This window comes from Taudactylus pleione, unplaced genomic scaffold, assembly GCF_031769625.1.
Source record: "Taudactylus pleione unplaced genomic scaffold, aTauple2 ptg001178l, whole genome shotgun sequence".
NCBI classification, from domain to species: Eukaryota; Metazoa; Chordata; class Amphibia; order Anura; family Myobatrachidae; genus Taudactylus; species Taudactylus pleione.
The window spans coordinates 57,362-71,212 of NW_028285579.1; positions in this window are offsets into that span (position 1 = coordinate 57,362).

Sequence of the window (13,851 nt, forward strand, 5' to 3'; positions counted from 1 at the left end):
CTCCTGTCTCTCTCACTGCTCACTATACCCGACAGTCTCCTGTCTCTCTCACTGCTCACTATACCCGACAGTCTCCTGTCTCTCTCACTGCTCACTATACCCGACAGTCTCCTGTCTCTCTCACTGCTCACTATACCCGACAGTCTCCTGTCTCTCTCACTGCTCACTATACCCTACAGTCTCATGTCTCTCTCACTGCTCACTATACCCGACAGTCTCCTGTCTCTCTCACTGCTCACTATACCCGACAGTCTCCTGTCTCTCTCACAGCTCACTATACCCGACAGTCTCCTGTCTCTCTCACTGCTCACTATACCCGACAGTCTCCTGTCTCTCTCACTGCTCACTATACCCGACAGTCTCCTGTCTCTCTCACTGCTCACTATACCCGACAGTCTCGTCTCTCTCCCTGCTCACTATACCCGACAGTCTCCTGTCTCTCTCACTGCTCACTATACCCGACAGTCTCCTGTCTCTCACTGCTCACTATACCCGACAGTCTCCTGTCTCTCTCCCTGCTCACTATACCTGACCCTGACAGTCTCCTGTCTCTCTCACTGCTCACTTTACCTGACCCTGACAGTCTCCTGTCTCTCTCACTGCTCACTATACCCGACAGTCTCCTGTCTCTCTCACTGCTCACTATACCTGACAGTCTCCTGTCTCTCTCACTGCTCACTATACCTGACAGTCTGTCTCACTGCTCTCTATACCCGACAGTCTCCTGTCTCTCTCACTGCTCACTATACCCGACAGTCTCCTGTCTCTCTCACTGCTCACTATACCCGACAGTCTCCTGCCTCTCTCACTGCTCACTATACCCGACAGTCTCCTGCCTCTCTCACTGCTCACTATACCCGACAGTCTCCTGCCTCTCTCACTGCTCACTATACCCGACAGTCTCCTGTCTCTCTCACTGCTCACTATACCCGACAGTCTCCTGTCTCTCTCACTGCTCACTATACCCGACAGTCTCCTGTCTCTCTCCCTGCTCACTATACCTGACAGTCTCCTGTCTCTCTCCCTGCTCACTATACCTGACCCTGACAGTCTCCTGTCTCTCTCACTGCTCACTATACCCGACAGTCTCCTGTCTCTCTCACTGCTCTCTATACCAGACAGTCTCCTGCCTCTCTCCCTGCTCACTATACCCGACAGTCTCCTGTCTCTCTCACTGCTCACTATACCCGACAGTCTCCTGTCTCACTACTCACTATACCCGACAGTCTCCTGTCTCACTGCTCACTATACCCGACAGTCTCCTGTCTCACTGCTCACTATACCCGACAGTCTCCTGTCTCTCTCACTGCTCACTATACCTGACAGTCTCCTGTCTCTCTCACTGCTCACTATACCTGACAGTCTCCTCTGTCTCTCACTGCTCACTATACCCGACAGTCTCCTGTCTCCCTCACTGCTCACTATACCCGACAGTCTCCTCTGTCTCTCACTGCTCACTATACCTGACAGTTTCCCGTCTCTCTCACTGCTCACTATACCCGGCAGTCTCCTGTCTCACTGCTCACTATACCCGACAGTCTCCTGTCTCACTGCTCACTATACCCGACAGTCTCCTGTCTCTCACTGCTCACTATACCTGACAGTCTCCTGTCTCTCCCTGCTCACTATACCCGACAGTCTCCCACCTCTCTCACTGCTCACTATACCTGACAAGTCTCCTGTCTCTCTCACTGCTCACTATACCCGACAGTCTCCTGTCTCTCTCACTGCTCACTATACCCGACAGTCTCCTGTCTCTCTCACTGCTCACTATACCCGACAGTCTCCTGTCTCTCTCACTGCTCACTATACCCGACAGTCTCCTGTCTCTCTCACTGCTCACTATACCCGACAGTCTCCTGTCTCTCTCACTGCTCACTATACCCGACAGTCTCCTGTCTCTCACTGCTCACTATACCTGACAGTCTCCTGTCTCTCACTGCTCACTATACCTGACAGTCTCCTGTCTCTCACTGCTCACTATATCTGACAGTCTCCTGTCTCACTGCTCACTATACCCGACAGTCTCCTGTCTCACTGCTCACTATACCCGACAGTCTCCTGTCTCTCTCACTGCTCACTATACCCGACAGTCTCCTGTCTCTCTCACTGCTCACTATACCCGACAGTCTCCTGTCTCTCTCACTGGTCCCTATACCTGACAGTCTCCTGTCTCTCTCACTGCTCACTATACCCGACAGTCTCCTGTCTCTCTCACTGCTCACTATACCTGACAGTCTCCTGTCTGTCTCTGCTCACTATACCTGACAGTCTCCTACCTCTCTCACTGCTCACTATACCCGACAGTCTCCTGTCTCTCTCACTGCTCACTATACCCGACAGTCTCCTGTCTCTCTCCCTGCTCACTATACCTGAAAGTCTCCTGTCTCTCTCCCTGCTCACTATACCTGACCCTGACAGTCTCCTGTCTCTCTCACTGCTCACTTTACCTGACCCTGACAGTCTCCTGTCTCTCTCACTGCTCACTATACCCGACAGTCTCCTGTCTCTCTCACTGCTCACTATACCTGACAGTCTGTCTCACTGCTCTCTATACCCGACAGTCTCCTGTCTCTCTCACTGCTCACTATACCCGACAGTCTCCTGTCTCTCACTGCTCACTATACCCGACAGTCTCCTGTCTCTCACTGCTCACTATACCCGACAGTCTCCTGTCTCACTGCTCACTATACCCGACAGTCTCCTGTCTCACTGCTCACTATACCCGACAGTCTCCTGTCTCTCTCACTGCTCACTATACCTGACAGTCTCCTGTCTCTCTCACTGGTCCCTATACCTGACAGTCTCCTGTCTCTCTCACTGCTCACTATACCCGACAGTCTCCTGTCTCTCTCACTGCTCACTATACCTGACAGTCTCCTGTCTCTCCCTGCTCACTATACCCGACAGTCTCCTACCTCTCTCACTGCTCACTATACCCGACAGTCTCCTCTGTCTCTCTCACTGCTCACTATACCCGACAGTCTCCTGTCTCTCTCACTGCTCACTATACCCGACAGTCTCCTGTCTCTCTCCCTGCTCACTATACCCTACAGTCTCCTCTGTCTCTCACTGCTCACTATACCCGACAGTCTCCTGTCTCCCTCACTGCTCACTATACCCGACAGTCTCCTCTGTCTCTCACTGCTCACTATACCTGACAGTTTCCCGTCTCTCTCACTGCTCACTATACCCGGCAGTCTCCTGTCTCACTGCTCACTATACCCGACAGTCTCCTGTCTCACTACTCACTATACCCGACAGTCTCCTGTCTCACTGCTCACTATACCCGACAGTCTCCTGTCTCTCTCACTGCTCACTATACCTGACAGTCTCCTCTGTCTCTCACTGCTCACTATACCCGACAGTCTCCTGTCTCCCTCACTGCTCACTATACCCGACAGTCTCCTGTCTCTCTCACTGCTCACTATACCTGACAGTCTCCTGTCTCTCTCACTGCTCACTATACCTGACAGTCTCCTGTCTCTCTCCCTGCTCACTATACCTGACCCTGACAGTCTCCTGTCTCTCTCACTGGTCCCTATACCTGACAGTCTCCTGTCTCTCTCACTGCTCACTGTACCCGACAGTCTCCGGTCTCTCTCCCTGCTCACTATACCCGACAGTCTCCTGTCTCACTACTCACTATACCCGACAGTCTCCTGTCTCTCTCACTGCTCACTATACCCGACAGTCTCCTGTCTCTCTCACTGCTCACTATACCTGACAGTCTCCTGTCTCTCTCACTGCTCACTATACCCGACAGTCTCCTGTCTCACTGCTCAATATACCCGACAGTCTCCTGTCTCACTGCTCACTATACCCGACAGTCTCCTGTCTCTCTCACTGCTCACTAAACCCGACAGTCTCCTGTCTCTCTCACTGCTCACTATACCCGACAGTCTCCTATCTCTCTCACTGCTCTCTATACCCGACAGTCTCATGTCTCTCTCACTGCTCACAATACCCGACAGTCTCCTGTCTCTCTCACTGCTCACTATACCCGACAGTCTCCTGTCTCTCTCACTGCTCACTATACCTGACAGTCTCCTGTCTCTCTCACTGCTCACTATACCTGACAGTCTGTCTCACTGCTCACTATACCCGACAGTCTCCTGCCTCTCACTGCTCACTATACCTGACAGTCTCCTGTCTCTCTCACTGCTCACTATACCCGACAGTCTCCTGTCTCTCTCACTGCTCGCTATACCCGACAGTCTCCTGTCTCTCTCACTGCTCGCTATACCCGACAGTCTCCTGTCTCTCTCACTGCTCGCTATACCCGACAGTCCCCTGTCTCTCTCACTGCTCGCTATACCCGACAGTCTACTGTCTCACTACTCACTATACCCGACAGTCTCCTGTCTCACTGCTCACTATACCCGACAGTCTCCTGTCTCTCTCACTGCTCACTATACCTGACAGTCTCCTCTGTCTCTCACTGCTCACTATATCCGACAGTCTCCTGTCTCCTTCAATGCTCACTATACCCGACAGTCTCCTGTCTCTCTCACTGCTCACTATACCTGACAGTCTCCTGTCTCTCTCACTGCTCACTATACCTGACAAGTCTCCTGTCTCTCTCACTGCTCACTATACCGACAGTCTCCTGTCTCTCTCACTGCTCACTATACCCGACAGTCTCCTGTCTCTCTCACTGCTCACTATACCCGACAGTCTCCTGTCTCTCTCACTGCTCACTATACCCGACAGTCTCCTGTCTCTCTCACTGCTCACTATACCCGACAGTCTCCTGTCTCTCTCCCTGCTCACTATACCCGACAGTCTCCTGTCTCTCTCACTGCTCACTATACCCGACAGTCTCCTGTCTCTCTCACTGCTCACTATACCCGACAGTCTCCTGTCTCTCTCACTGCTCACTATACCCGACAGTCTCCTGTCTCTCTCACTGCTCACTATACCCGACAGTCTCCTGTCTCTCTCACTGCTCACTATACCCTACAGTCTCCTGTCTCTCTCACTGCTCACTATACCCGACAGTCTCCTGTCTCTCTCACTGCTCACTATACCCGACAGTCTCCTGTCTCTCTCACAGCTCACTATACCCGACAGTCTCCTGTCTCTCTCACTGCTCACTATACCCGACAGTCTCCTGTCTCTCTCACTGCTCACTATACCCGACAGTCTCCTGTCTCTCTCACTGCTCACTATACCCGACAGTCTCGTCTCTCTCCCTGCTCACTATACCCGACAGTCTCCTGTCTCTCTCACTGCTCACTATACCCGACAGTCTCCTGTCTCTCACTGCTCACTATACCCGACAGTCTCCTGTCTCTCTCCCTGCTCACTATACCTGACCCTGACAGTCTCCTGTCTCTCTCACTGCTCACTTTACCTGACCCTGACAGTCTCCTGTCTCTCTCACTGCTCACTATACCCGACAGTCTCCTGTCTCTCTCACTGCTCACTATACCTGACAGTCTCCTGTCTCTCTCACTGCTCACTATACCTGACAGTCTGTCTCACTGCTCTCTATACCCGACAGTCTCCTGTCTCTCTCACTGCTCACTATACCCGACAGTCTCCTGTCTCTCTCACTGCTCACTATACCCGACAGTCTCCTGCCTCTCTCACTGCTCACTATACCCGACAGTCTCCTGCCTCTCTCACTGCTCACTATACCCGACAGTCTCCTGCCTCTCTCACTGCTCACTATACCCGACAGTCTCCTGTCTCTCTCACTGCTCACTATACCCGACAGTCTCCTGTCTCTCTCACTGCTCACTATACCCGACAGTCTCCTGTCTCTCTCCCTGCTCACTATACCTGACAGTCTCCTGTCTCTCTCCCTGCTCACTATACCTGACCCTGACAGTCTCCTGCCTCTCTCCCTGCTCACTATACCCGACAGTCTCCTGTCTCTCTCACTGCTCACTATACCCGACAGTCTCCTGTCTCACTACTCACTATACCCGACAGTCTCCTGTCTCACTGCTCACTATACCCGACAGTCTCCTGTCTCACTGTTCACTATACCCGACAGTCTCCTGTCTCTCTCACTGCTCACTATACCTGACAGTCTCCTGTCTCTCTCACTGCTCACTATACCTGACAGTCTCCTCTGTCTCTCACTGCTCACTATACCCGACAGTCTCCTGTCTCCCTCACTGCTCACTATACCCGACAGTCTCCTCTGTCTCTCACTGCTCACTATACCTGACAGTTTCCCGTCTCTCTCACTGCTCACTATACCCGGCAGTCTCCTGTCTCACTGCTCACTATACCCGACAGTCTCCTGTCTCACTGCTCACTATACCCGACAGTCTCCTGTCTCTCCCTGCTCACTATACCCGACAGTCTCCCACCTCTCTCACTGCTCACTATACCTGACAAGTCTCCCGTCTCTCTCACTGCTCACTATACCCGACAGTCTCCTGTCTCTCTCACTGCTCACTATACCCGACAGTCTCCTGTCTCTCTCACTGCTCACTATACCCGACAGTCTCCTGTCTCTCTCACTGCTCACTATACCCGACAGTCTCCTGTCTCTCTCACTGCTCACTATACCCGACAGTCTCCTGTCTCTCTCACTGCTCACTATACCCGACAGTCTCCTGTCTCTCACTGCTCACTATACCTGACAGTCTCCTGTCTCTCACTGCTCACTATACCTGACAGTCTCCTGTCTCACTGCTCACTATACCCGACAGTCTCCTGTCTCACTGCTCACTATACCCGACAGTCTCCTGTCTCTCTCACTGCTCACTATACCTGACAGTCTCCTGTCTCTCTCACTGGTCCCTATACCTGACAGTCTCCTGTCTCTCTCACTGCTCACTATACCCGACAGTCTCCTGTCTCTCTCACTGCTCACTATACCCGACAGTCTCCTGTCTCTCTCACTGCTCACTATACCCGACAGTCTCCTGCCTCTCTCACTGCTCACTATACCCGACAGTCTCCTGCCTCTCTCACTGCTCACTATACCCGACAGTCTCCTGCCTCTCTCACTGCTCACTATACCCGACAGTCTCCTGTCTCTCTCACTGCTCACTATACCCGACAGTCTCCTGTCTCTCTCACTGCTCACTATACCCGACAGTCTCCTGTCTCTCTCCCTGCTCACTATACCTGACAGTCTCCTGTCTCTCTCCCTGCTCACTATACCTGACCCTGACAGTCTCCTGTCTCTCTCACTGCTCACTATACCCGACAGTCTCCTGTCTCTCTCACTGCTCTCTATACCCGACAGTCTCCTGCCTCTCTCCCTGCTCACTATACCCGACAGTCTCCTGTCTCTCTCACTGCTCACTATACCCGACAGTCTCCTGTCTCACTACTCACTATACCCGACAGTCTCCTGTCTCACTGCTCACTATACCCGACAGTCTCCTATCTCACTGCTCACTATACCCGACAGTCTCCTGTCTCTCTCACTGCTCACTATACCTGACAGTCTCCTGTCTCTCTCACTGCTCACTATACCTGACAGTCTCCTGTCTCCCTCACTGCTCACTATACCCAACAGTCTCCTCTGTCTCTCACTGCTCACTATACCTGACAGTCTCCTGCCTCTCACTGCTCACTGTACCCGACAGTCTCCTGTCTCTCTCACTGCTCACTATACCCGGCAGTCTCCTGTCTCACTGCTCACTATACCCGACAGTCTCCTGTCTCACTACTCACTATACCCGACAGTCTCCTGTCTCACTGCTCACTATACCCGACAGTCTCCTGTCTCTCACTGCTCACTATACCTGACAGTCTCCTGTCTCTCCCTGCTCACTATACCCGACAGTCTCCCACCTCTCTCACTGCTCACTATACCTGACAAGTCTCCTGTCTCTCTCACTGCTCACTATACCCGACAGTCTCCTGTCTCTCTCACTGCTCACTATACCCGACAGTCTCCTGTCTCTCTCACTGCTCACTATACCCGACAGTCTCCTGTCTCTCACTGCTCACTATACCTGACAGTCTCCTGTCTCACTGCTCACTATACCCGACAGTCTCCTGTCTCACTGCTCACTATACCCGACAGTCTCCTGTCTCTCTCACTGCTCACTATACCTGACAGTCTCCTGTCTCTCTCACTGGTCCCTATACCTGACAGTCTCCTGTCTCTCTCACTGCTCACTATACCCGACAGTCTCCTGTCTCTCTCACTGCTCACTATACCTGACAGTCTCCTGTCTGTCCCTGCTCACTATACCTGACAGTCTGCTACCTCTCTCACTGCTCACTATACCCGACAGTCTCCTCTGTCTCTCTCACTGCTCACTATACCCGACAGTCTCCTGTCTCTCTCACTGCTCACTATACCCGACAGTCTCCTGTCTCTCTCCCTGCTCACTATACCCGACAGTCTCCTGTCTCTCTCACTGCTCACTATACCCGACAGTCTCCTGTCTCTCTCACTGCTCACTATACCCGACAGTCTCCTGTCTCTCTCCCTGCTCACTATACCTGACCCTGACAGTCTCCTGTCTCTCTCACTGCTCACTATACCTGACAGTCTCCTGTCTCTCTCACTGCTCACTATACCCGACAGTCTCCTGTCTCTCTCACTGCTCACTATACCCGACAGTCTCCTGTCTCTCTCACTGCTCACTATACCTGACAGTCTGTCTCACTGCTCACTATACCCGACAGTCTCCTGTCTCACTACTCACTATACCCGACAGTCTCCTGTCTCTCTCACTGCTCACTATACCTGACAGTCTCCTGTCTCTCTCACTGCTCACTATACCTGACAGTCTCCTCTGTCTCTCACTGCTCACTATACCCGACAGTCTCCTGTCTCCCTCACTGCTCACTATACCCGACAGTCTCCTGCCTCTCACTGCTCGCTATACCCGACAGTCTCCTGTCTCTCTCACTGCTCGCTATACCCGACAGTCTCCTGTCTCTCTCACTGCTCGCTATACCCGACAGTCTAGTCTCACTACTCACTATACCCGACAGTCTCCTGTCTCAGTGCTCACTATACCCGACAGTCTCCTGTCTCTCTCACTGCTCACTATACCTGACAGTCTCCTCTGTCTCTCACTGCTCACTATACCCGACAGTCTCCTGTCTCCCTCACTGCTCACTATACCCGACAGTCTCCTCTGTCTCTCACTTCTCACATTACCCGACAGTCTCCTGTCTCTCTCACTGCTCACTATACCCGACAGTCTCCTGTCTCTCTCACTGCTCACTATACCCGACAGTCTCCTGTCTCTCTCACTGCTCACTATACCCGACAGTCTCCTGTCTCTCACTGCTCACTATACCCGACAGTCTCCTGTCTCTCACTGCTCACTATACCCGACAGTCTTCTGTCTCACTGCTCACTATACCCGACAGTCTCCTGTCTCACTGCTCACTATACCCGACAGTCTCCTGTCTCTCTCACTGCTCACTATACCTGACAGTCTCCTGTCTCTCTCACTGGTCCCTATACCTGACAGTCTCCTGTCTCTCTCACTGCTCACTATACCCGACAGTCTCCTGTCTCTCTCACTGCTCACTATACCTGACAGTCTCCTGTCTCTCCCTGCTCACTATACCCGACAGTCTCCTACCTCTCTCACTGCTCACTATACCCGACAGTCTCCTCTGTCTCTCTCACTGCTCACTATACCCGACAGTCTCCTGTCTCTCTCACTGCTCACTATACCCGACAGTCTCCTGTCTCTCTCCCTGCTCACTATACCCGACAGTCTCCTCTGTCTCTCACTGCTCACTATACCCGACAGTTTCCTGTCTCTCTCACTGCTCACTATACCCGACAGTCTCCTGTCTCTCCCTGCTCACTATACCCGACAGTCTCCTGTCTCTCTCACTGCTCACTATACCTGACAGTCTCCTACCTCTCTCACTGCTCACTATACCAGACAGTCTCCTGCCTCTCACTGCTCACTGTACCCGACAGTCTCCTGTCTCTCTCACTGCTCACTATACCTGACAGTCTCCTACCTCTCTCACTACTCACAATACCCGACAGTCTCCTGTCTCACTACTCACTATACCCGACAGTCTCCTGTCTCACTGCTCACTATACCTGACAGTCTCCTGTCTCACTGCTCACTATACCCGACAGTCTCCTGTCTCTCTCACTGCTCACTATACCTGACAGTCTCCTGTCTCTCTCACTGCTCACTATACCTGACAGTCTCCTGTCTCTCTTACTGCTCACTATACCCGACAGTCTCCTGTCTCTCTCACTGCTCACTATACCCGACAGTCTCCTGTCTCTCTCACTGCTCACTATACCTGACAGTCTCCTCTGTCTCTCTCACTGCTCACTATACCCGACAGTCTCCTGTCTCTCTCACTGCTCACTATACCCGACAGTCTCCTGTCTCTCTCACTGCTCACTATACCCGACAGTCTCCTGTCTCTCTCACTGCTCACTATACCCGACAGTCTCCTGTCTCTCTCACTGCTCACTATACCCGACAGTCTCCTACCTCTCTCACTGCTCACTATACCCGACAGTCTCCTGTCTCTCTCACTGCTCACTATACCCGACAGTCTCCTGTCTCTCTCACTGCTCACTATACCCGACAGTCTCCTGTCTCTCTCACTGCTCACTATACCCGACAGTCTCCTGTCTCTCTCACTGCTCACTATACCCGACAGTCTCCTGTCTCACTGCTCACTATACCCGACAGTCTCCTGTCTCTCTCACTGCTCACTATACCCGACAGTCTCCTGTCTCACTGCTCACTATACCCGACAGTCTCCTGTCTCTCTCACTGCTCACTATACCCGACAGTCTCCTGTCTCTCTCACTGCTCACTATACCCGACAGTCTCCTGTCTCACTGCTCACTATACCCGACAGTCTCCTGTCTCTCTCACTGCTCACTATACCCGACAGTCTCCTGTCTCACTGCTCACTGTACCCGACAGTCTCCTGTCTCTCTCACTGCTCACTATACCCGACAGTCTCCTGTCTCTCCCTGCTCACTATACCCGACAGTCTCCTGTCTCTCTCACTGCTCACTATACCCGACAGTCTCCTACCTCTCTCACTGCTCACTATACCTGACAGTCTCCTACCTCTCTCACTGCTCACTATACCCGACAGTCTCCTGCCTCTCACTGCTCACTATACCCGACAGTCTCCTGTCTCTCTCACTGCTCACTATACCCGACAGTCTCCTGTCTCTCTCACTGCTCACTATACCCGACAGTCTCCTGTCTCACTGCTCACTATACCCGACAGTCTCCTGTCTCTCTCACTGCTCACTATACCCGACAGTCTCCTGTCTCTCTCACTGCTCACTGTACCCGACAGTCTCCTGTCTCTCTCACTGCTCACTATACCCGACAGTCTCCTGTCTCACTGCTCACTATACCCGACAGTCTCCTGTCTCTCTCACTGCTCACTATACCCGACAGTCTCCTGTCTCTCTCACTGCTCACTGTACCCGACAGTCTCCTGTCTCTCTCACTGCTCACTATACCTGACAGTCTCCTACCTCTCTCACTGCTCACTATACCCGACAGTCTCCTCTGTCCCTCACTGCTCACTATACCGGAGTCTCCTGTCTCACTGCTCACTATACCCGACAGTCTCCTGTCTCTCTCACTGATCACTATACCCAACAGTCTCCTGTCTCTCTCCGTGCACCCGTCTCCCCTGCACCTGACAGTCTCCTGTCTCTCCCCTGCACCTGACAGTCTCCTGTCTCTCTCCGTGCACCCGTCTCCCCCCTGCACCTGACAGTCTCCTGTCTCTCCCCTACACCTGTCTCTCCCCTGCACCCGACAGTCTCCTACCTCTCTCACTGCTCACTATACCTGACAGTCTCCTACCTCTCTCACTGCTCACTATACCCGACAGTCTCCTGCCTCTCACTGCTCACTATACCCGACAGTCTCCTGTCTCTCTCACTGCTCACTATACCCGACAGTCTCCTGTCTCTCTCACTGCTCACTATACCCGACAGTCTCCTGTCTCACTGCTCACTATACCCGACAGTCTCCTGTCTCTCTCACTGCTCACTATACCCGACAGTCTCCTGTCTCTCTCACTGCTCACTGTACCCGACAGTCTCCTGTCTCTCTCACTGCTCACTATACCCGACAGTCTCCTGTCTCACTGCTCACTATACCCGACAGTCTCCTGTCTCTCTCACTGCTCACTATACCCGACAGTCTCCTGTCTCTCTCACTGCTCACTGTACCCGACAGTCTCCTGTCTCTCTCACTGCTCACTATACCTGACAGTCTCCTACCTCTCTCACTGCTCACTATACCCGACAGTCTCCTCTGTCCCTCACTGCTCACTATACCGGAGTCTCCTGTCTCACTGCTCACTATACCCGACAGTCTCCTGTCTCTCTCACTGATCACTATACCCAACAGTCTCCTGTCTCTCTCCGTGCACCCGTCTCCCCTGCACCTGACAGTCTCCTGTCTCTCCCCTGCACCTGACAGTCTCCTGTCTCTCTCCGTGCACCCGTCTCCCCTGCACCTGACAGTCTCCTGTCTCTCCCCTGCACCTGTCTCTTCCCTGCACCTGACAGTCTCCTGTCTCTCTCCGTGCACCCGTCTCCCCTGCACCTGACAGTCTCCTGTCTCTCCCCTGCACCTGACAGTCTCCTGTCTCTCTCCGTGCACCCGTCTCCCCCCTGCACCTGACAGTCTCCTGTCTCTCCCCTACACCTGTCTCTCCCCTGCACCTGACAAGTCTCCTGTCTCTCTCCGTGCACCCGTCTCCCCCCTGCACCTGACAGTCTCCTGTCTCTCCCCTGCACCTGTCTCTTCCCTGCACCTGAGTCTCCTGTCTCTCTCCGTGCACCCGTCTCCCCCCTGCACCTGACAGTCTCCTGTCTCTCCCCTGCACCTGTCTCTTCCCTGCACCTGACAGTCTCCTGTCTCTCTCCGTGCACCCGTCTCCCCTGCACCTGACAGTCTCCTGTCTGTCCCCTGCACCTGACAGTCTCCTGTCTCTCTCCGTGCACCCGTCTTCCCCCTGCACCTGACAGTCTCCTGTCTCTGACAGTCTCCTGTCTCTCTCCGTGCACCTGACAGTCTCCTGTCTCTCTCCGTGCACCTGACAGTCTCCTGTCTCTCCCCTGCACCTGTCTCTTCCCTGCACCTGAGTCTCCTGTCTCTCTCCGTGCACCTGTCTCCCCCCTGCACCTGACAGTCTCCTGTCTCCCCCCTGCACCTGACAGTCTCCTGTCTCTCTCCGTGCACCCGTCTCCCCTGCAATCTGTCTGTCTCCCTCACGCATTGCTTGGTAGATGCTGATTTCTTTCTGCAGCAAGGACAGACAATAGAAGCCATCTTGTTCCTGCCCCTGGGGGTCTCCCTCAGCCCCCCCCGGCTCCCCATCCCGGCTTTATGGAGATGACTATACCGGCACCCAGCTTGATACTCTCTGACTAATTAGAATGCAAGTCAATAAAGATGTAATAGTGGCGCAATGCTCCATACTGGGGGCCTTCATGCAGAAGATAAGATAATGTGGGGATCGTCTCTCTGAGGGTTCTGCGGAGATCAGGGTGACTGCTCAATTATCAACATCTCCTAATTCCTATAATATGGAGGAAGGGAATGTCTAGCCACTCACTACCGAGCTGCCATCCTCCCAGCGCTGACTAACAGGATGCACTACTATCTCCAGCAAGCCTTGTAATGCAGGTCTCTCATATGGCTGCATGACATGCAGTACCTCCTCATAACCTCTGGATGGCCCCATGCTAACACAGTTAAGTCAGCAACAGACATGAAATGGTATCTCTAGCGCCTGTCTCCATCTACAGGCAAAGTGGTGGTACTGCACTCTTAATGAGAACTGAAACAATCCCAGTAGTGGGAGTACCTCCGTTATAAATAACACAACAGCCTATAGTTTAGAGCAGTGATAATTTTCTAAGCGAAGCCCTGA